This window comes from Etheostoma cragini, chromosome 16 (genome assembly GCF_013103735.1).
Source record: "Etheostoma cragini isolate CJK2018 chromosome 16, CSU_Ecrag_1.0, whole genome shotgun sequence".
Lineage (NCBI taxonomy): Eukaryota > Metazoa > Chordata > Actinopteri > Perciformes > Percidae > Etheostoma > Etheostoma cragini.
The window spans coordinates 8,888,611-8,911,508 of NC_048422.1; the positions used below are offsets into that span (position 1 = coordinate 8,888,611).

At 40.6% G+C, this 22,898-nt stretch overlaps 1 protein-coding gene across 1 annotated transcript in view; it reads right to left on the minus strand.

Annotated features, from left to right (window-relative positions):
- The window catches only part of cntfr (ciliary neurotrophic factor receptor), a 246,311-nt gene that overhangs the window by 198,204 nt on the left and 25,209 nt on the right, over nt 1–22,898 (minus strand). The window contains exon 2 of the mRNA XM_034895826.1: nt 3,798–3,838. The gene's annotated coding sequence lies outside the window, so the exon portion shown is untranslated. The remainder of the gene's footprint in view (nt 1–3,797; nt 3,839–22,898) is intronic.

The window sequence follows — 22,898 nt, forward strand, 5'->3', positions numbered from 1 at the left end:
GTTTTCTTTCCAAAATATAAAGCTGCAAATAGCCTTACAATAATTTACATTTGAGAGGGAATAAGAGGTAAAGGAGCCTACAGTACATAGGTATATATATCAGCGTGATTTTAAACAATTATTATAGAATATTAGATATTGCAAAAAAGGACCAAATACACATCCTGATGTTTGACATAATAACTGAGCATGGAGAGCTCTCTGGTAATATTGAATCCATTGGAGCAAATAAGGCTCTTAGGTGACACATACTGAAAACGCACATGCGCGCGCACGCACACACACACACACAAACACACACACACACGTTGGGAGAGAAGAAAAAAAACATAGGCTGAGGTAACGCAAACATGTACACATGCACACACGTACAGAAAAAAATGGACAAAAACTATACATTATTATTATTATTATTATTATTATTATTATTATTATTTTTAATATTACTGAAAGTCAATTTGCAGCAAACTGCAGTTGTTAAATAAATCAGGCACGGGTAGAGGGTATATTGTGAAGAAATGAATGTTGATATAATCTAAAATAGAGTGTGTGTATATGTGGGTGTACTCTGGGAGACAGAGAGGCTGACTGTGTGTGTTTGTGTGTGTGTGTGTGTGTGTGTGTGTGTGTGTGTGTGTGTGTGTGTGTGTGTTTGTGTGTGTGGGGAGGATGTCGACCCCCTTAGGATCAAAACACACAGTCTCACATTACTGACGACCCCACACACAGACACACTCACAGGCAAGAGTTTCATGTGCTTGTACAAGTGTAGATGACACGGTGGTGTCTACTGAGCAATTTGCCGACCCGCATGCCAACGGGACCACTTGCAGTAGTCGAGAGAGAGGGAGAGCGAAAAGATGAAAGAAAGGTTCTCATCTTCATGGACCATGTTACATGTACGCTGCTTCACGGAGGCTTCTTTGAATGCAGCATGGATACAAATTGGGGTGACAATCCATGTATGTTGTGTGTGTTTAGTGGTAGAGAGGTTACCTGTCAATCGGAAGGTTGGCGGTTCAATCCCTGGCCCTGCAGTTGCATGGTGAAGCGTCCTTGGGCAAGACCCTGAACCCAGAGCTGCGCCATCGGAGTTTAAATGTGTGTGAGCTTATCTGATGAGTGGATGGCATCTTGTACGGCAGCCCTGTCCACAGAGTGTAAGTGGTTCCTGTACTATGCAAAAGTGCATTAAGTAGTCCTTAGGAATAGAAAAGCACTATATATAAGAACAGCCCATTTACATTCATGTCTGGACTAGTCATTTCAGTTTGTCACACTGACCATTACCTTCCAGTTAGAAAGTAGAAAGAGAGCAGGCTGCATGAAGTGACAGCTTTAGTTTTGTTTGTGTTGAGTTCAGAGCTGCAAAAGCACTTAGCGTGTGACCAAGTTAAAAGTATCAAATAAAAAGCATTCAGTGGGAAAAATGGCAAGAAAACCAGCTCTTTTATGCAGACGTCTTTGGTAGTTTGTTGTCTCCCCTCAAACTCAAAGCTTTACACAGAAAAGGACAACAGATTTAGCTATAAGGTTGTGTAAAATACGCCTCCACAAGTTCCAGTTGTATTACCCACATTGTCCTCTTCATGGACAGAGATAATGCAATCAGGAGTAATGCTTAAATAAAAACATATTTTGCCCATTGCACAGTCGATTGTGTGATGCACCATATATTGCCAATCATCTACAATACATCCCATCTCTGTAACTAAAGAAAAAAAACCATTAGAACATTACAACACTCCATAGCAAAACAGATGAAACAGGCACAATTCAGTTGTATTTCTTTTTCCATATTTCAACTTTAAAATGGTTACGCCCTCCACTGTGTTACAAGTTTTACTAGACTGTCCCCTATCATTTAAAGAAAATTCATTACTTTGCATATATAGCAAAATAACGTAAAGCAAAATGTCAAAGATGATGTCGGTCTCCATTCTAAGATGTGAACCTTCACACACTTGCTTACTCCCATATGCTTCCCAGCTTGACATTATAAAACAAAATTATAAAAATACCTAACAATGTTGAAGCATACTGTATGTATGGTAAGGGACCAGACCAGGATGAAGGGAACCATGCAGGAAAACTTAAAAAGGTTACTCTACTTTCCTTGGGATCCTAAAATAAAATCACCACAATCGTGCTCAAAGCAGGATCTGAGTCCTGAAATGTCAAAAAAAATGATCCCCAATCCCATTAACATCCTTACCTGTAACAGACAGAAAGACCTCCTCTCCTGAGTCTCAGTCCCCTGAATCGTCCCACTATCCAATTCGTTTAATGTGTCTTGTGTTTCTGAATCTCAGTTCTTTCTTTATGCAAGATGACATATGCCTTTGTACGTCCCGATTGGGGAGAATATATCTGTGAACTCAAACTCAATTACAGCTCTAGCAAAAAACCAAAATCCAGGGGTAATCACAGTTCATTACACCTGGTGGTCAGCGGTAGCCTGAAGCTTCAGCAGACTCGTGTCCTCAGTTCAAAACCCCAAACTGGTATGAAGACAGGGGAGGGGGGACGGTGGCTGGGAAAAGAAAATGAGTAATGCTCTCCCCTCCCTTGTGGACTAAAGTCAAACTGCCCTTAAGCAAGGCATTTAGCTTCAGATTGCTCTGGTGCAGCTGCTGAGCAAGCAACAATTTGCATTTGCTAATTCTGTATGCAAATATCATCCGTCATTCGCGTATGAAAATAAATCTGTTAAGATCGGAAGTAGACTTTTTGGCAGTAAAACTTTCATGCTTCAGGTCTCTGAGTTCATAAAATGTGTGTATACATACTATTCTTGTTCAAAGCATTGCGGCAGCCATGGACTTCCCTGTATGAAACCCTATAGTCCTGAGCTGTCAGCATGAATGCATGGCAGTGGCCTTCATGGAATCTGAATATCTGTCTACGTGTGTGTCCGTAGTTCCTGTACAAGAGCGTCTGTGTAGTTCCTCTACAAGTGTGTATGTGTACGAGCCACTGGTTGTGTGCGGCATGTGTGTGTGTATCTCCTGCATGCCCCCACATTTCTGAAGTTTCTGTATCTGACCGTCGACATGTGTGTGTGTCGCTGGCATTTCTGGACAGTGGAATTCTATCCACCTCCGCCAAGTCCTTTCAACGCCCGCCGCCACACACACTTACACACACACACAGACACACACACACACACACACACACACCCGTCACCACAGCAACCAGATAGAACCAGAGACAGGTTACTGACAGAGAAGCAGAGACCACCATACTGGCAGGTTTAGGACAGCTGCTGGTTGAATTGCATCCAGAATTTTCACACAATATTTTTGAAATCAAACACATAAAAAAGCAGTTAATTGGGAATCTTGACGCTGATTTGAGAGCCTGAAGCTTTCATCTCTTGTTTAGCCTGCCGTGTTCTCGCAAAATGCAAAACAGCTTCCCAGTATTTTGGAGGCTTTTTCACACATGTGGCCCCCACTGTTGATTGGATCTCAAACAGAGTGCTCAGTACTAGAAAACATCATCTTCAAAGTGGTGCGAGGGACATTTCATGTGGTCATAGAACACATTTACAAGATAATGCAGACTCGCTGCTCTTATGGTTGAGCAGAAGAAACAAAAGGACAAGAGCAATGTTTTTGTGTCTCCTTACACGGAATATGACATGACTGTTAAGCACCCCTGGCTTTCGAAACTTGCTCAGCCCAACAACAACAAAAACGAGCGCATTAAGTCTACATTCAGCTGGATAGAAATTGAAATGCAAAAAAAAACTGTGTGTTTGAAAAGGGACAAAGACATGTGTCTCATCAACTTACCTTGGACAGGACAAAACGTCAGCACGATCCTCCTCTTCACCCTGTCGAAAACAAGCCAGAGTTAGTTACTACATCCATAGAAAAGGTGCAGTACAGGATTTAAGTTTTCAATAAGCCATTCTGGACTCAGCAGCCAGTCCCAAAATAATGACGGGGATTCAGTTTTACTACAACTCAGTGAATATTCCTACAGTATGCTTTCTTAGACATGTGCCCACCCTTAACGAAAGCTCATCTATGCTGATATTGAGGATAGTGTCCGTTGTGTCCTCTCCATCTTTTCAACATGTGTTTAGTGTTTAAATGGATAATAATCCTGTAAGCCTTAGAAACCCCTCAAGGGATTGTAAAATTTAACAAATCGTGTTCAAAGTTGTCAGAGATTTGGTTGCCCTACAAGCATTTACAGGCTAATGGAAATGGCAACATGCTCTAAAGGCTATCCATCTTCCTCCAATATTTCTTCAGTAATTTCATTCTAACATTTTATCCTTCTACTATTTCTATGCCACCTTTTTTTATAAAAAAAAGCTGCAGAGGGAATATATATACATACACACATACACACTGTATACATATATTGTATATACATACATATGGTATATGCATACTGTATATATACTTCACATATATACATACATACACATAAATATACACACATAAGGGTGTTAATTTAATCTGCAAAGTCTAATCTCAACATATGCACCCCACAGGTCTGTTGCAGCCTCATCTACTCTGTGCATTTGTTTCTCCCCTTCCTCCGCTGCTCTTTTTCCTTCCATCTGGTTTCCATTTATCCCACCTGCCCATCAGTCTGCAGCCAGGGACAGGTGAGCCTATTACACGCTTTTCACGCTGTCTTACACACACACATATAAGCACTGGCTCCACTTCATGGTAACTTAGCGTGCCACGCACATCAGGCACAATCTGCTGTGTTGTAAAACGCCTGTTGCCACGGCCACATCACGCTCCTGATGAAGTGGTCTAGTGTCGCATATAAAAAGACGGCCCCAAAAAAAATTCCCTGCACATATACAGTTTGGGCTTGTTGATCAATATCAGTGAGTCAACATTTACTTCTCCAGGCACTTAGATTTTCTATGGCGCTCTCTAAGCAGAAGCTTTACAGTCTAACTTACTGTAACAGGCAAAGGGAACAACCAGACAGGTATTACTGCTGTGATATGTTCCTAGAAAACAACTGAATAAAGCAAAAAGTACATACGGTATATAAGTGGGTAGTAGATAAATATAGTTTCCAAAACTTTATTGCAAGCAACTGACAAAAAATAATACATACAGTAGATATGCTATACATAGAACTTATGATTCTTTTTGTTATTCCAAGAGAGGCAGTATCCATGGTTTAATATTTGTGATGGAATGACGTTAGCTGCATTTGTTTGGCCGATAAAATTGGCTTGCCCTCTGCTACAAGCCAACAAGATAACGATTATGTACTTTAGGCTTAAAAGTGGTGATGAGCGCACCAGCAGGACCCCCCCCATGCATTAACTACAGCAAGAGCATTAAAAGCCAGAAAGCGTATAAATAGTTTTCCTTAATATAGATGAGAGGAAAACACATGGTATGGCCTTATCGAGTAAATCCTGTTATAATAGCAGCAATCAGTTGCTCAACCATCCTGTTTTGGCCAGGATTCTCTAGTACACTTGCGTGAACTGCCAAGGGTTTAGAAAAGTTTTCCCTGGGGTGGCCTGTAGCTCACCCAGTAGGAGCGTGCGCCCCGCGTTGCCTGAGTCCTTTGCAGCGGCCTGGTTCAAGCCCGTCCCTGCTTCCTCAGTGTGTGTGTTGTTCCAGTTCAGTCAAAATAACTTTCAGATACCATGTGTCCTTACGTTTTCTACCACAGATAAATCCAACCGTAGTATCACAGTCAGAGATTTTGCTCTTTTTATATGTTGTTGCTGTATTTCTTTATGTATAGTGAATGCAGCCCATTTCAGTTTCTCTGCAGGCTTCAGTGGCTGAAAGGCTATTTATTTATCTCCAGAAACCTTGACTGGCTGGCTGCACAACTGAAAGAGAGAGAGCGACATTGCAGAAGATGTATCATGTGAAACATCACCTTTTAGATGCTCTCGCTCTCCCTCTTCTTGTTTGTTCCTCGTCTATCTGCCGTCTCAGTCTCCTTTGCTCTTTTTGTCTCTTTGCCTTACTCTCTTTTGCTTACACACACACACACACACACACACACACACACACCTTGTTTCTCCTTCTTCTAGACCTTGACACCAGCTGTACTTTTCCAATTCAGCAGTTTCTCACCTCTCAGGATTTAACACTGGCTAAGAACAAAAATAATAACACTAAACAAAAAAAGAATTAAGAAAATGATAAACCAAAGCAAAACAGAGAAAATCAGCTAAAACAAATCCCAACAGGCCTGTGCAGTTCCAGATAGAGAGCCTGACAGTATTAGTAAGCCAGGATAAAAAAAATGATTTATGTGAAGAGTGAAAACAGTGAATAACAGGAGAGAGCTAAATATACAGTAGCTTCTACAGAGAGAGGGATTAAATTAGATGAGATGTGAACGTGAACAGTGCGGGAGCCTCACTGTTCAGAGAGATAATTAAACACTCGGCATGTGTCTTTTCAACGCCCCCATAACAGGAGATTACCCCCAAATATGGAGCTCGCAGATATCTTAACACCATCATTACTTTTTTATCAAAATTAAATATTAACATTATAACATTGCAGCATGGGTGGATGTTTGATTCAGAGGCCAGCTAATGGTCAAACCTGTGGATCCTAATTCTGGGGAGACGCATGCTACAGATTAGAGCCCAACGATATTGCGCATTTCCCGCTCTATCGCTATCAGCGATTTAAAATTGGGGATTAAAAAATAATAATATGATACAGATAATTGATTATTTAAAAAAATATATAGGACTTTCAACCATGTTATGAGCGCTGACCTTGCATAGTTTGTCCACCAGAGGGCGCTGCACAATATCCCTGTTGGCAACACAGATGGTTTTTTTTTTGCTACTGTGTTTTCGTTCAAAGGACTTTAAGTTTCCTATCTTTACTTTGTATTTTTGTATATTGGCCGATTTATCGGCATATCGGATTTTTAACTAACCAAGTATTTGTATCGGTATTGACCTTAAAAATCCTTTATCGGCCGGGCTCTACTACAGATTTGACAAAATAAAGAGTCAGGATTACAGATTCAGTGCGTGAGCCAGACGTGTTGTAAAATGTAACCTTTTCTTGGCGCTCAGTAGGTTGATCCATTTCCACATTACTTCAGAGAAAATGAGTCAAAATGATGACATGTTGGGCCTCTTGGAGCCACGTTTGACTCAAAGCCCGCGTTTCCTCTTTCCACCTGCTCGTGGACTGCCTCATGCTAAACCAGACAAACTGGAAGGCCCTTCATTTGCAAAGCAAAAGAAAACCATCTTGTATCAAACACGGGATTACTTGTGTATCCATTTTACTGAAACCAAATGCTAATTGGGAGACTTTGTTTTTCACATGACGAGATCCTAGTGTTTTGGGGATCAAGCTTCCTCAGTAACAGTGACAGACATGGCAGTTTGCTCTCTACTAGAGGTGTGACGAGATCTCGCAAGATTTAAAACGGGGCAAGAGTTCTCGTCCAGGTCAAAAGAGTCTCGCAATATCAGTACACAAGTGCAGAGCAGCAGCCTTGAAATAGCATAGAAAATCCCCTGGCCGTTCTCCAAAGTTCACTCTGAGTTTACTTTTGTAGAGGGATAGCGGAAGAAAAAAAGCTGACCCCTAACCCTGACCACATCAATCACGCAGTTACCATTAGCTCATCTCTTGACACTAATCTATCTCTCTCACTGTTACTTGTACAGGAGAGAAGCCGGTCATTCGAGCAAAAACCTTCAATGCTCCGTTCCCATTTTGGTTTGAAAAAATAACTATTTTTCCTAAATTATTTCTTTATTGAAGTTTTTGGTAGAATAGTGTTAAAATCTTGTCTTGTGAACCCAATCTGGTGTCTCGTCTCGTATCTGGTGTCTAACGTCTACTAGCTGTACATAATACACTTTCCAAGCAGATGTCTTTCACAGCACAGCATTGGGATGTCTTTGCAAGGATAAAGGATCACAGCAAAAAGGGAGGATTCACAGCAGCCACCGGCCAAAAGATGGGATTGCGTGTATTTGTTTGTCCTTTTTCTGTTAGTCTGTCACTTCAGCACCAATAAGCTTTAAAGAATAAGGTCAGAATGTGGTTTTCACTTTCCTATAACATGACCCAGGTGGCACACATCATCTCTTATTCATTTGTGTTGGACAAAACTGGCTATGTAGCGTTGGTATTCCCTGACAGAAATGCTTCCACACAGACATACCTGCAATGGGATTTTTGTCTCAAGCATCCACACATTAGACTTCTAAAATCTGGAACGGCCAAATGATGAGTGAATTAGAACATCACCTTGCACACACAAACTAAAAATAAAGACAGAAGATTAAAAAGGTTACTATAGCTGGATTACCACTATAAATCAATGGGGAGTCATAAGAGCCACTGAAGTGCACACTGCACAGAATCCAATGAGAAACCCGCCAACAGTCCCCCAATACTCCCTTCTGCTCTGTTCCCCTGCCTGCTCTGTTAAAGCCAAGGCTATTATTAGCAGGCGAGGGGATCAGGTTAAGAAGATGAAGGCTAAAACAGCGTGGAGAGACAGAGAATGTAACTAAGGGCATAGTTGGAGGGGGGGGGGGGGTAACATGTTGACCTGCCAGTTTATTTGCAGAATAGGTTCACCAACCAATTGAGTAATAGAAAGTTTAAGAAAATAAATGAATTACATGCATCACAGCAGCATGTATCTAATCAAAGTGTGGAAGTCTCCTATCCATTACATTTTTTTGTGTGTAAAAGTGCCGATTTGATTGTATGTCTCATTTCTGTCTTTCAAAATAAGATAAAAGAATATTATGGTGCGGTGTTGATGCCAACATCTGAAAGAGAACAGTAAAGACAAAGAAGAACGGCGCTAAGAGGGAGCAGGGAAAGGTGAGAGGGAAATCAGGTGCACCCAAGGAAAAATGTCATCGTGAAAAACTAAAAAGGGGAAAGCTTCAAGCCAAGTAACGGCTTTGGCAAAAAACAGTAATTATAAATCCCATCCTCACCCAATTTAGTCTATAAGTGAACAAATGGCTACCTTGAAAAAACATCTGGAGTGACAACAGCAACACACAGTCAATCTCCAGTTGAAATAAATTCATAAAAATCACCTGGTGATCATCATATTTATAAAATGTTCTCACTTTGAGCAAGACATGCCATGATTTGGTGTGGACCGAGCAAGTGTGAGTCCCATTTCCACAATTCACAAGAGAAAAGTGACAACAAATATAGAAATACTGGTGGAGAAACTAATAAAAGCTAATGTGACAGTGAAGAAAATTACAAGAGGACTGCGCAGTTAAGATGTCAAAGGTTATGAAAGCAAAGTGCAGGCAGAGAATTCAGACTATGAGCCTCATAATCTGCTTCATAACTGTCATCTGACATCACTGCAGCAGATGCTTGATCTCGGATCCTGTTCTCTCTCCCTATTTTAATAGAAGGGGGGGGGCGTCTCTGCCATGCTGTAATGTAATGAAAACAGAGAGGACAAAGGGGCAATAGACCGAGATGGAGCCTTATTCCACACCATGAAGATTAGAGAACTTGAGTACGGTACATGCACATAATACTCTGGTTTTTGCCCTTATTCTGAAAAAGATATTCCAACTAAGCTGTTTACAAGGCTAATGAAAGTGAGAAATCCACTAATATTCCTGTTTACACGCAGCCATGCAAAGAAGGATTTTTCATATATAAAATCCTGTTGATATCCAAGTCTTTCCTAATATTTAAAAGGTGTGTTTGTGTGTTAGGCATTCATCCCTACCGCAGCCCTGCAACCTGTTGGCTGGTTGGTTTGTGTACAACAACCATAGCAACGCTCAGAGATAACTGTAAGCCGTAAACTGGCCGTAAACTGTGATAAAAACCCAGATTGAGACACATTTTCTGAATGCGTTGTTTTCATGTCCAAAGAATGCCATCTAAACCGTGAATAATATCGGCATTTCCCACATGTCTTAATGGGAAAATGATAAATTCGGAAAAAGGCCTTATTCAGAATATCCAACCGGAATATGCTGTTTCCATGACCTATATTAAATGTAGAATAATTCTGGTGGCATGTAAACGTAGCCAATGAGAAGGGTGCTGCGTTATAGGGTGGCATGAGCAGAGAAATGAATAGACAGGTGAAAGAGTGTCAGGACATGTGCATCTAAGTGTGTGTGCATCCGTTAGTATGCAGCCAGCAAAGCAGCATTTATACAGCTTTTAAAAGTGCACACTACTTAGTAAATGCACTATAAAGCGAATATATTATGTGTTGACTATGTTTACGGCCACATGTGCTTTAGATATACATTTGAAGGTTTCCTTTGCTCACTGTGTTACAACCTGCCCAATGACTGACCTGGCTCCAGTTACCTCATGAATAGGCGGGCTGGCTGAGAAATGTGTCTGAAGTTTGAAGAATGACAATTTGCAACCGTTTTATGACCTGCAATTTTCCCACCTGCAATTGGTGGAGCGTAGATATTCAGGAGAACAGATTATTATGATCTAAAAATAACGATGAAGACACCGTTTTATATGGATTTGCTGGGGATAATATATTAAAATCAGAGGTGATGACAGTAGTCGTGTTTGTGGGAGTGTGTGAGAGAGGTTTGTGAAAGCCTAATGGTTACACATCTCTCATAGGCTGAGTTGGAAATTTCACTCAACACATCATTTTGCATCTTACTTGTCGGTAAATGATGTTCACAGTAGTCATGGACGAGGCAGTTGTGCAGCGACACATTGCTCTACAAATCCCACTGACTTTAGTAAGCGTTTGTTATGAGTCTTTTTTCCGGCCGCTTTAGTTTCTGTCTAATTTGGTTACCTGTGAGCTGACTTGGCATCCAGCAAAAGAGAGACCTTATGCATTGACTTACCTGTATACTACAGGTGGGGTAATTGGTCACAACTAACTCATCAGGAGTCACAGGGGAGCTCAAAACGTCATCCCGAAATTAGTGCGTTCTATTCAGCAAGATTTAAGTTTTTAAATGATTTAAAGCAATGTAATATTTCAGATTCAATTGAGAAACATCTCTACAGCAAATGTTAATGCTGTCTCTGTAATTTTGGTATTATGTGATGCATTGCATGCTCCCTTGCACCTCATTGTGTGTCATGTTCTGGCCAGAAATGTAAATGTTTCCCCTTCCGTTCTCTGTGTTCAGCAAAGCTCAATTTCTGCTGTGCAGCTCATGTTCATAAATGTATAACTCTAGAGAGCTGCATCGCTTTGTCCTAGTGGTTAACTGTGGTCACGCTCAAGTCAGAGTGGTTTGTTATTCATAGATCGTTGAAGATTGGGTGAATATATCCTAATATATTAGTTTGCAATGTGTATTGCTTGGTTTCTCACACAGCCAGAACCAGGAGGCTACACAGATCCTGCCCGGACCGGCTCGCTGTGAAGAGGTCTGTGAAGAGGGGTCAACAGTTGGTCAAGGCCTTTCCCCAATCACCAGTCAGACTCACATAGGGCTGTTCTATCACTATTCTATCAACATTAATATTTGAGACTAGATATTGTCTTCAATTTTGGATTTCTAAACTTACTACACTTTTCTAGCTTTGGTAATATTTTCCTTTGCCCACTTAGTCATTGTATGCACATTATTGGGGATTATTTATCAAAAGTCATTGTGGTCACTTTTTGTGAAAGCTTTAATATTCACACTACACACTACAATATTGCCATAATATGGACATTGAAGTATTTTGTCAAAAATAGCGTGATATTTGCATTTTGCCACATTACCAGCTAGTCCCATATAATAAACAAATATAATAAACTCACGTACAAACACACACACACACACCCACACACATACTTTAGAGAAATGATTTCTAGTCGCAAAAATAACCAGAACAGAACTACCAGAACAGAAATAGACAGCGCTGTGTTCCACGCTGGAAAACATTGACATTTTAACTTCTTACCAGGCAATCATGTAATGAGAACAACCTTTAGTTTCACACCAGCACAGATAGAGTTGACTGCAGGCTGTTACTCCATTATTTATAATTCCCAAAACACACCATTGTTCACAACTGAGTGACACTCAAAGAGTGTATTAAATACTGAAACGCAAGATTAGAACATAATACGATAATACGTCAGGAAGAGGTAAACGTTTAATGTTAGCTCTTAAAACAGAACGTCGTGGTTGGTTCGGCGTAATAACTGTAGGCCTATTTTGAATAGCAGAGTAAATCAAAGATGTCACCGTGGGCTTCCTTTAGCCGTGAGCCGGCAGAATTTGATCCCCCTCCCAACAAGGAAAAATGTGCCTGAGTGAAGCAAAACTTAACACATGCCGACCCTGACTCTGAAAGAGTCAATTAAATGTCAGGCTTGGATGGATCACAAGTGGAATCAGGAAGCTATACTTATGCTGAGAAAGTCAGGGGGAAAATGTAAATGTGAAGGGAGCTGCTGTCGCTTATTACTGGGAAATATTCATGTTATATTTCGTTTCAGCCTATGACACTACGTTTCTGTCAGAATCATGGTTCATGATGTAAATAAATCAGATGCCTCCACATGAGTAACAGTATCCACCCTTTAGAAAATAAACAAGACTTCAACATGTTTTTTTCTGACATTTAAATAAATCGTATTATAGACTAGTATTGAGAACTGTTCTTTATCATGTGCCATGATTGTATGGAGCTTCTTTTTTTTTGCAAAGGTGTGATACATACTGATGAGGGGGTTTTCCATTAGCTGCATTTCTGAGACAACAATGTGGAGAGAAAACTAAATGCAATATGTCATAAGCGATAAATAAAAAAAAGCTTTCATCTTAAACGCTAAGAGAGAGACAAACACAGAATAGCAAACAGAGCAAAATAATGAACCCTGGAGCCAGTGAGGAGGACAAAGAGAGAAGAGTGAAAGCTCGCAGGGATGCTCAACAGATACTCACGCCTCTCATCCCTGCATCCGTCCACCGCTGCACCGCCAGATGTGAATCCAGGCAAGGCTGCAAAGAACGGAGGCAAGAATGGAGTGGGGGGGAGAAGGAAGGAAAAAACAAGGCAGGGAAAGAGAGAAACATAGATAGGGTTCTCTCCTCTGGCAGATTGATAACAACTGCCTGACTTGGTATCAGATGGGAACGCAAGGCCAGAGGGAGGAAAGGGAGGGGTGATATAAGGTGAAATGAAATGACAAAGCTGACAAAGATGATCATATTTGGTGGGAGATGAAGATCGAGACGGGAGAGGTACTGGGAAGGCTAGGAAGGGCCAAAAGGAGCAAGGTAAGAAAGAGAGACGATTTGGCAAAGATTGTTTGGTTTCAAATGAAAGTTAATGGCGAGGATTGAGAAAGATGTCCCTGTGACTGCCAGAAATGTATAGAGAAGGAGTTCACGGGAAATTGAAAAGAACTAAATAACCTACACCAGGGCTGCAAAGTCAAATTTAAAGAACTATTTTATATTATCGCTGTCAAGCAGAAACCATTTTTTTTCATAAATGAATTCTATTGGTCACCCTTTACGATTCTCTGAGGGGTTTTAAAAATATTTAAACGGGGCCGAAGGGAGTTCATCTGAGAAAATAGCTCAATATAATATTTTCAAATTAGCCTATTTTTCATTTCCTGAAAAGTAACGGTTTTGGACACACAGTGACGATATTCAACTTGCCATGACACACACAAAAAAGGGAAATTGAAAGACATTAAGGAAGGGAGTTTTATAAAACCCATTTCCCTGTAGCCAGACGTTTTCTTGGATCAGGGGTATTGTTAATGAGCATAGACCAAATGCAGATGATTAGATCAGCCTCTTAATAAGCCGCTACATGATGACAATTGGTCTCCTTTGACACATCAGCATAAACCTTTTTTTATACCCGATTATGGGATTGTGGCTTGTAAGGGTTTAAAAAAAAAAAACAATTTGTTTTTAAATCGCGGTTCAAGCTCTACCGATTCAAAATCAACACATAGAATTCCAAAATTCGATTCATATTTTTTTTAATTTGTATGTCTACTGCAATCGCAAGATAGAAGTAGCGACATTTAAATAATGTGAATAGTTTTTTTAATCGAGAATTGTTTTTGAATGAAAAATAGATGTTGGATCGAATTGTGAGTCTAAAAATCGAAATCGAATCGCGACATTTCCTGAATCATACACACCTACTTGCTTGGTTATCTGCAGGTTTAGCTTGGAAAAACCATGGTGATTGTTGGAAACCCCACATTTTTTTAACAATATGTTACTGTTGCATCATTACAATTTTCATCATTACAACTTGTTCTTAAAAGTTATATATAGAAATGGACTGACATATATACATATACATATGGTGATAGATGCAAATCAACACCAAATTAGGATTAAATATGCCGCTGCTTGCTGTCGTCATCAGCTGAACCACTCCCAACAGACACTGATTGGTTCAACTCTCAGCTGTCTGCCTCAGAGGATTGTCAGCGAATCATCTGTGACCTAAAACCGAGCTCATGTGATTTAAGATGGTCTTACAAGGCTGAAAGGAAGGACTCAGGGCTACGGCTTGGCCGGCTAAAGAGTGACTAAAGAGTGATGGGCAAAATGACTGGCAGGTTGATAAAAAGGTTGTCATCTCTGCCGTGCAGTGAATAAATAACTGGATGACGGTGTGGTGAGAAAAGTGGAAGAGAGAAGGAGAGAGAGACATTGAAAATGAGTGAGGTGGTCTGGCAAAGTCAAAGTGAATTGTCACCTGTTCTGGACTATTTAGAACGGAAAGAGGGGTCAGCGACTAGTGGGGAAAACAAGAAATGGAGACAAGGAGAGAAAGAAAAGCAGAGGAAAATGAGTCAGATGTGGGTGAAGAAGGAAAAAGCAGGATAGCAAACTCTTTGTCAAAGTTGGCCAAAGATGAGAGACATTGATTACAAGTCCAAGTGGATGAATCCCAAGAAACAGCTAAAGAGCAAGAGGAAGAAACGGCGAGGGATGAAGGGAGAACAGAGGAGTAAAACTGACCTAAAATGGACTTAACTGCCTATCCAAATCGAAGGATAGAGAAAGAGTGGAGGGAGGGCAGGGGCTGGGAGACAGCGAAATGCTGTGAAATTGACATGAAAATGAGGGGATGCTTGAGGAAAAGCCAGCACGCTGTGACACCTGAGGTTTGTGAGGGTTTAGGGTAGGGTTGGCTCAGCACGATAACATAACTGCCACCTTATCTGTGCTCGTCAGACTGCTAACACGTGCACTCACACGCGTACACACACACACACAAATATCAACACACATGCTGCTCACACACAGTTTCCCCTTGGTCGGGGGAGAGCAGACATGGAATGAGAACTATTAGAAGATTGGCAGGTGTTTGGGGCTGTGAATGGAACTGATTTAGATGTCTGTGTGTGGTGTGGGGATGTGTGTATACTGTACATGTGACAAGGGAACTTTATAATGGCAATGGTTTGGTTTGAATGGTATGAGTGTTGAAAAGAAACGTGTTTATACGTAGGCATGTCTTTGTGAGTATTTATTAATGCGCTGCATGTGTACCAGTAGAGGTTTCCATGTGTCTGCTTTTGTTTGTATGTGTAAAATGTGCTGATGTCATGTCTACTATTATCAATCGAGGGGTTTGTTTTGTTTGCTTCCTATTGGAAAGTCTTGGTCCAGGTTACAGTATGTGCCTGGTTAGTCACACACTAGTCGATCACCCCGGCATGTACAGTATGTAAGCAATGGTTCAATAGCAGGCCGGCGGGGCTGTAGTGGCTAGCCGAAGGAGACAACTGTGGGATTAAACGGGCTGAGAGAACTTGAGAAATAAAAAGTTGAGAGGCAGAAAAGAGAAAAGGAGTGATTAGGATAGAATAAAAGATATGCCAAAACTCTGGTGGCTTAAAGCAGTTTGTATTGAATGACAATATCGATGCATTATACACTGTATTTAAAGGTCCCATGGCATGAAAAGTTCACTTTATGAGTTTTTTTTTACATTAAAATGAGTTCCCCCAGCCTGCCTATGGTCCCCCAGTGGATTGAAATGGTGATAGGTGTAAACCGAGCCCTGGGTATCCTGCTTTGCCTTTGAGAAAACAAAAGCTCTGATTGATGGGCCGATCTGGAATCTTGCTCCTTATAAGATCATATAGGGCAAGGTTACCTGCTAATCTGGTAATCTGCTTTGCCCGCCCAGAGAATTTGGCCCACCCATGAGAGAGATACATCATGGCTTTCAAACAAGCAAAGTGGCAGTTTGTCAAGGCCACACCCCCAGCCTCCACCTTGCCTCCACCTTGCCCCCCCCCTCCTCCTCAAAAGCTACAGACTCAGAAATGGCACATACTTAGGAAAGCTCATTGTGGGACTGGCTCTAGTGGCTGTAATTCTGCGTAAGGCTGAATTTTGAGAAAGAGAATTCAGATATGGTATTAGGGTACCACTAAGGCCTATGTAAAAGCATCCAAAGGTCATGGGATCTTAAAAGAGAGAATATAGACATATTAAGAAACACTGGCAAAGACAGACTACAACATTCAGCTAAATTGAACAACTAAGTTGTTGGAGCTTTGCAAATTTCGCCAGCCTGGGTGTCACTCACTGCTGCAAACAAATAATCTAACAAGCACTGTACCGCCAAGGGGGATCCGTGCGGTTTAGATATCATTAAGAAACAAATCAACATCATGAAGCAGCATCATTACTTTGGCAAAGAGTCAGGGACAAAGATTGGATTTTTATACCCTTGTTGCTTTGACGTGAAAGCTATGAGAGCCAGTCTAACGATTCAATGGTCATCTCCAGCCATAAATGTTAATTAACAGCCTCAGCTGCCGGACATTCATTTCCTGCTATAGCCGAGGGAGGGCTCATAAAAATAGGGTGCATGAGGATGCGTAGTGTGTGTGTGGGTGCGTCGTTTGTGTGTGTGTGTGTGTGTGTGTGTGTGTGTGTGTGTGTCTGTGTGTGTGTGTGTGTGTGTGTGTGTGTGTGTGGAGAAGTCGAGAGAGAGTAAGGCAAAGTGACAAAATATATAGTATATATATAAGATATGTCCTCATGAGTAAGTAAGTGAGTGAGTGAGTGAATGTGTTGTATGTGCATGTGCGTGTGCGTGTGAGTGTGCGTGTGTGTGTGTGTGTGTGTGTGCGTGTGCCGTATCATGTGTGACATGTGTGAATGTCTACGTGTTCCAAGGACACGCGGTGATGAAAACTGTCCCACAGGCTCCTCTGTCCTTTTGTAATACAGCCATAAGCCCTCAGCACAAACCATAACTAGCTAGTCACACCATGACAACATATTAAAGCTGTACAGGGACAAAGTCAGGTAAAAGTCACACCATGGCCACATATCAAATGTGTACACACACACTAGGTCAGGAGAGAGGTACACTGTGACATCACAAAGAGCAATAAAGGACACACTTTGAAATTGCATTACAGCTCTGTGTTGCCATAGCAATGCACACGTCATGCTATGGCATCGTAATACCGCTATACTTTACCACAGTCAGCAAAGACATTGCATGATCACAATCTACTGAAAGAATCAAGAATCAAGAATCAAGAACTTTATTTGCCATTTGTGTTTTCACACATAGGAACTCTTGTGCGGTTATTACTCAGAAAGTCAAGTCAAGTTTAAAAAGACACACAAAGCATTTACATTATAAATGAATAACATTGCACAAAACCATTAAAAAGTACAAATAAAAGTAAATAAAATTGCATTCCTAAACTTGCCAAAAATATAATTGCATATTGCCATTTGCCCCTAAAGACAGCATCTTATAAAATATTAAAATGCACAATTATTATTAAATAAATAAAAAGACTGTTCTTATGAACCATTCTTAAAAAAGGATCCAAAAAGTAATGCACCCATTTGTATGTAAGCCCCACATTGACTGCCACTATCTACGGCTGTGAAGATCCCTGTAGGGACGAGGTTGGGTTGTTTAGGTGTGGCCTAAAAAACTTCAAGCAGGGGAGCGGAGTTCGTGCCCTGAAAGACGTAATGGGGGAAACACAAGACTTTCGCTCAGCAAACGGGTATAAGTGCCACGGAGGAACTACTTAATGGGACCGGTGATCTAACCCAAACCTCAAACCTTTTTCTAATCTTAACTAGACGTTTTAGATCCTAAACTTAACTGGCGTGGGCCGTGATAGTCATCGCTGTCACCGTGCCCTGAACACGTCTCACAGTCACTACCTGTAACAAGGGCTAAACTTCACTGTCAAGTGACCGGTTGGCCCTGACCGATATCATACGAAGTAGTTGTGCCGAAGTTTTCATACAATAGCATACAAACTTGTTTATGAGAATGCGTAAACGGAAAGGGGTCACGATGACATCATGAAAAAGCTCAAAGGGATCTAAGTCATCCTCCAACATAGCTGCGAAATGAAGCAAATGGTTGCACAATGGAGCTGCTTTAAGGTAGACATTACACTATGCTATGATATTGTGACAGCAATCAAGTTAGTGCTGAAATACTATTGTCCATTGACAGAAAATGTATAAACAACAATTATTTTGATCATCGATTTGTCATTTCATTCATTTCTGAAGTCTAAACAGCAAACGTTGGCTGGTTCAGACCTTCTTAAATGTCTGGATTTGCTGCTGTTCTGTTCATCATCAATTTACCTATTTTATAGTCAGAAAGTATTACTAAACTATTCCTATTATATAAATCCATTATTTGAAGAAGAAAATAGTTAACAGATACACGGAATAATCAATTATGAAAATAGTAGGTGCCGCCTTATTAAGGCTGGGCGATATAGAGATAATCACATATCACGTTATTCTTCACCAAATTCCTCGATGTTTATATTGCGACAATATTGTATGGTTGACTATTGGTGCTTTAGCAAAATGTTATTATAAATGAGATTTTTGAGAAATATTCTCGAGAAATGATTTTATGACTTAGTGTGTGAAGGTAAATAATAGAACAGCTAGAACAGTCTGGTGAGTTCAGAAAATGACATCACTTTACTGTAATGCAGGCTGTAAAACCAGGCAAAGACAACACTTACCATATTACGATATATCCAGAATCTAAGACTATATCTCGTCTCATATCACGATATCGATACATCGTAATACTGCCCAACTTTATACCTTATCCAGAAGTGTTTTCTTCTATTTTGCAGGACTTTGTAACATGTGTTGCTTATTTCTTATATTGCCTATTACTGTTAAAGTGTTACAGCGGTCTCCACCTGGCTAATGGCAGAATTATCATTTCACAAGAAGCCAGAGCGGGCCACAACTGGCTCCAATGTGTAACACAAACAAATTGAAGCATTATATTTGATGGCTGTAGTGTTCATGTTACCACCTGCTACTGTCATTGGCTGTATTCTCACCAGTCCTGTCGTTTTAAAATCCAAGTGTTGTTTGGTGAAGCTGGCTTATTAATGAAGATGAAAACCAAACAATGATTATGAAATCTGGCTGGCTGTGGAAAACACCGCTAACGGAGACAAGCCATAACTCTCTGTGTCCATCTCATCGTCGACGTCTCCTATCCCCCCCCCCCCCCCAACTATCAATCCATTAATCCATTCTACCTTATCCTCCCACTCCTCTCTATCTCCTCCTATCTATCTAAATGTATTGTAGGACACCACCATTTCAGGCTGGTGTAGTATTCTGACCATGAAGATGTTCCCCAAACGGATATATAAAAAGCCCCCATGTTGTAATCACGGTTCAGTGATTTCTAATTATGTGTTCACCGTAGGAGCCTGGTCAGAATATTTAATATAGACCCATGACAGAGAGATAAGAGAGGGAATGAAGAAGGAAGGGGAAAGACGGAGAGGCAAGAAAGAGACAAGAGATACTGAGAGAGGATGAGTAGAAGCTTACAGTATGCATACATGCTGTTTATTTATTGTCTAGGGCTTCTCAAAGTCCGGACCAAGGTCCGCATACAGAGCGAACGGCAACAGCAAGTCAATCTCCAGACCGTTTTAACTGATCATTAATCGTTAAACCACCAAGCGAGCACCGAGTCCCAGTTCACCGGACAGCCGCAGACTTGTACCCGTCACCCGGACAGTATCGTCTTGGAGACACTTTCCTGGAACCGCTTACACGTCAGCTCAACCATCACAAGTCCAGATGTCCCAGAGCGCGTGTTTGAGTCGGTCTCGAGAATTATCGTGATTATGTGATTGCATAATTCAATACATAATCGGATATAATCTGGATATTTAAGCGGGGGCGCAATATCACAAAAAGACAAATGCAGTCAGAATTTTTTGCAAGTTCCCACAATTTTTGCAAGTTCCTGCAAATTCATTGCATAAAATTGCATATATAGCCTGCATATTCGCATTTTTTAAGACAATGTGCCCCAAAATCAAGGATTTTTTGCCCACAACAATCACAAAAAAACTAAAATGTTGAAGATTGTCTTAAACAATTATGAATGATGAATTAAAATTAGATATTTACAGTGTTCACAAAACATGTTTTTAATTTGGTCATTCCTACCTAGGATTTTACATATAAAATGTGTACTGTAATGTCGTATACTGCTCACTGTTTTAATGCTAATGCTGCTCATTTCTACAGCGGCTCATGTCCCACATGAAAACAGATGTCGAGATGGATAGTGTTGGTCAGTAGCACAGATTCCCAGGTCAGCATTAACCTAAATTGAACTTGGGCACATACTGTATCCTTGCCCGAAGCCTAACCCACAGTTTTCTCACCAGACAATGTATGGTTCAAATGTCTCCAGACTTTTGGTAATTATACAATCATTTGTAGGACTTCATGACTTCAGAAGTTCAGTCAAATGTGCCACACTCATTCGCAAGATGTGCAGACATACACACAGTGGCTCTTCTCGAGGCTCTTAAATGACTTGCGTCATTAACGTTGGTGTGCGGTTGCCAGCTTTAATATTTCCTATAGTCATTAGACCATCTGGTGGCCTGACTCCTCTCATAGCTCTATCTGTCTTTCTCTTCTATCTCTGTGCCGGTCTGCTTTGTTGCGCTGCTCAGCCCATGCCTCTCGGTTTCTCTACATATTTGTCTCAGTCTTTCTCCATTTCTTCGTACGTTTCTTTGTGTCCCTTTCATATACACTGTATATGTCTGCCTCTTAATTTATTATCATTATTTTTACTCACTCTCATCCACTTGGAGCCCCTCACGGCCTGTTGCCCCTGGCAATTTTATCCATCTCTCTGTAATGGAAACCCATTGATGTATGCAGCCATTTTGGTGCTCCAATATGTTAATTTGAGAGCTCTAGAGCCTCTTTTATAAAGAGGGTCAACATCCCTTTAAATGAAAGCTTCATCACTGCTGTAATTATTGTGGTGAATACAACAGAAGACAAAGGATTTCATCTAAATGCTCGGGATTTCACAAAGGCTGCGTCACCCATTTAATATACTAGTGCAGATGAAAACGTGCCTGTTCTGAAGGAGCCGATAGCTTGGCCTCCATTGTTGCTGCTTGGCGCTTTCTTGAGAACCGCTTTGAGAACAACTTCACACTCCAACCCTGCTTCCTTGGGTCCAGAGCAATACACATGCCACGACATAGTTGCAATGTTTTATTATGGCTCCTGCTTAACGTCTAGGCAAGTCCAGCCCTACAAAGCAGCCTAATTTGTTGGATTTAGGCACTAATCTCGAGTAGTTAGAGTTAGGATAAATCCATAAACATGGATGCCTGGCCAATAGTAGCATGCAAATCCTATTGAAGAGCGGGTATTGCCTAGAAGTTGCGTATGGAACCCACGCAACAACAACGCAGCTGCAACCCCTAGCAATTCTAGAGTGTACGCGTCATTTGCTAACAGCTGCCTATTTGAAGGCAGGCTATTTCTGGGAACAAAAGGAACAAAATTCCTGCTTGAAATGTTTGAGTTAGCTACACCGTAACATATCTGGTCCCTCCGGTCTCTCATTCTTCATCTGTTCTTGAAGGTACAGTAGCGAGTGACAGAGAAAGAGCTGTACTAAGCAAGTTTGGCTGTGTAGCTGTTAATAATGTAGTGAGTCATGTATTACTAATAAATATCTCCGTTAGATTTCAGGACACTGCACTTTCCCAGTGTCCTCAGCAATTCACCCTCCAAGTGTGAAGTTGATCGGATGAACAGCTGTCGAGAAGAAGACAGACAGAGACTACTTCCAATTTAGTTAGATGAAAAATAGTGGTTAGCACATAAGGCAAAACTAATTTGGTGAGAACAGAATTAACATTCTCCTCATATCGCTACTGACAACAAGGTGTTTGAAAAAATGCACAGATATACTGTATGTGACTTGTGTTATTCATTTATCTTTGCTTACAGCTAAGGCAAGCCATCACAATAATGGTCCATGTAATGATGCCATCACTTTAATCATCCCAGGTAGATGTTGTAATGTAATCCAATCCCATTTAATTTACAGTTCTATGACTAACTGAGGTCCAAATCTACTTGTGTGAAAGCAACTATTAATATAACTACCTATTATAGACAAATTAGCTAGCTGTACAGGATCTTAGTAACATGGAAGCTGGGTCCATGAACATTTCAAACCAACACACATCTATACACACACACACACACACACACAATCTCATAGACAATTTTCTTCAATTTCTTACATTACCAGATGTTAACATATCTGCATGCAATTTAAAAGCTTGATTTGATACCAGTGATTGATATCATTTGTATAAGCAACTGCTCAAGCATGCAATATGAAAGTCAGTGATCATTTGAGAGACACTTCAATAGAAAGATACATTTTTACTATGTTTTTACAGTAAATATGTACTTTTTAGCAATGACGTTTTGCTAACTGTAGAGTATGAACATAATGTATGATATAAGATATATGTAACATATAAAATAATACAATGTCAAATGTCGACCTGGCTTGTCACAAAAAAGCCTCTTACAGGCTTTCTCTGTATTTCAATTCATTTTTGCTCTT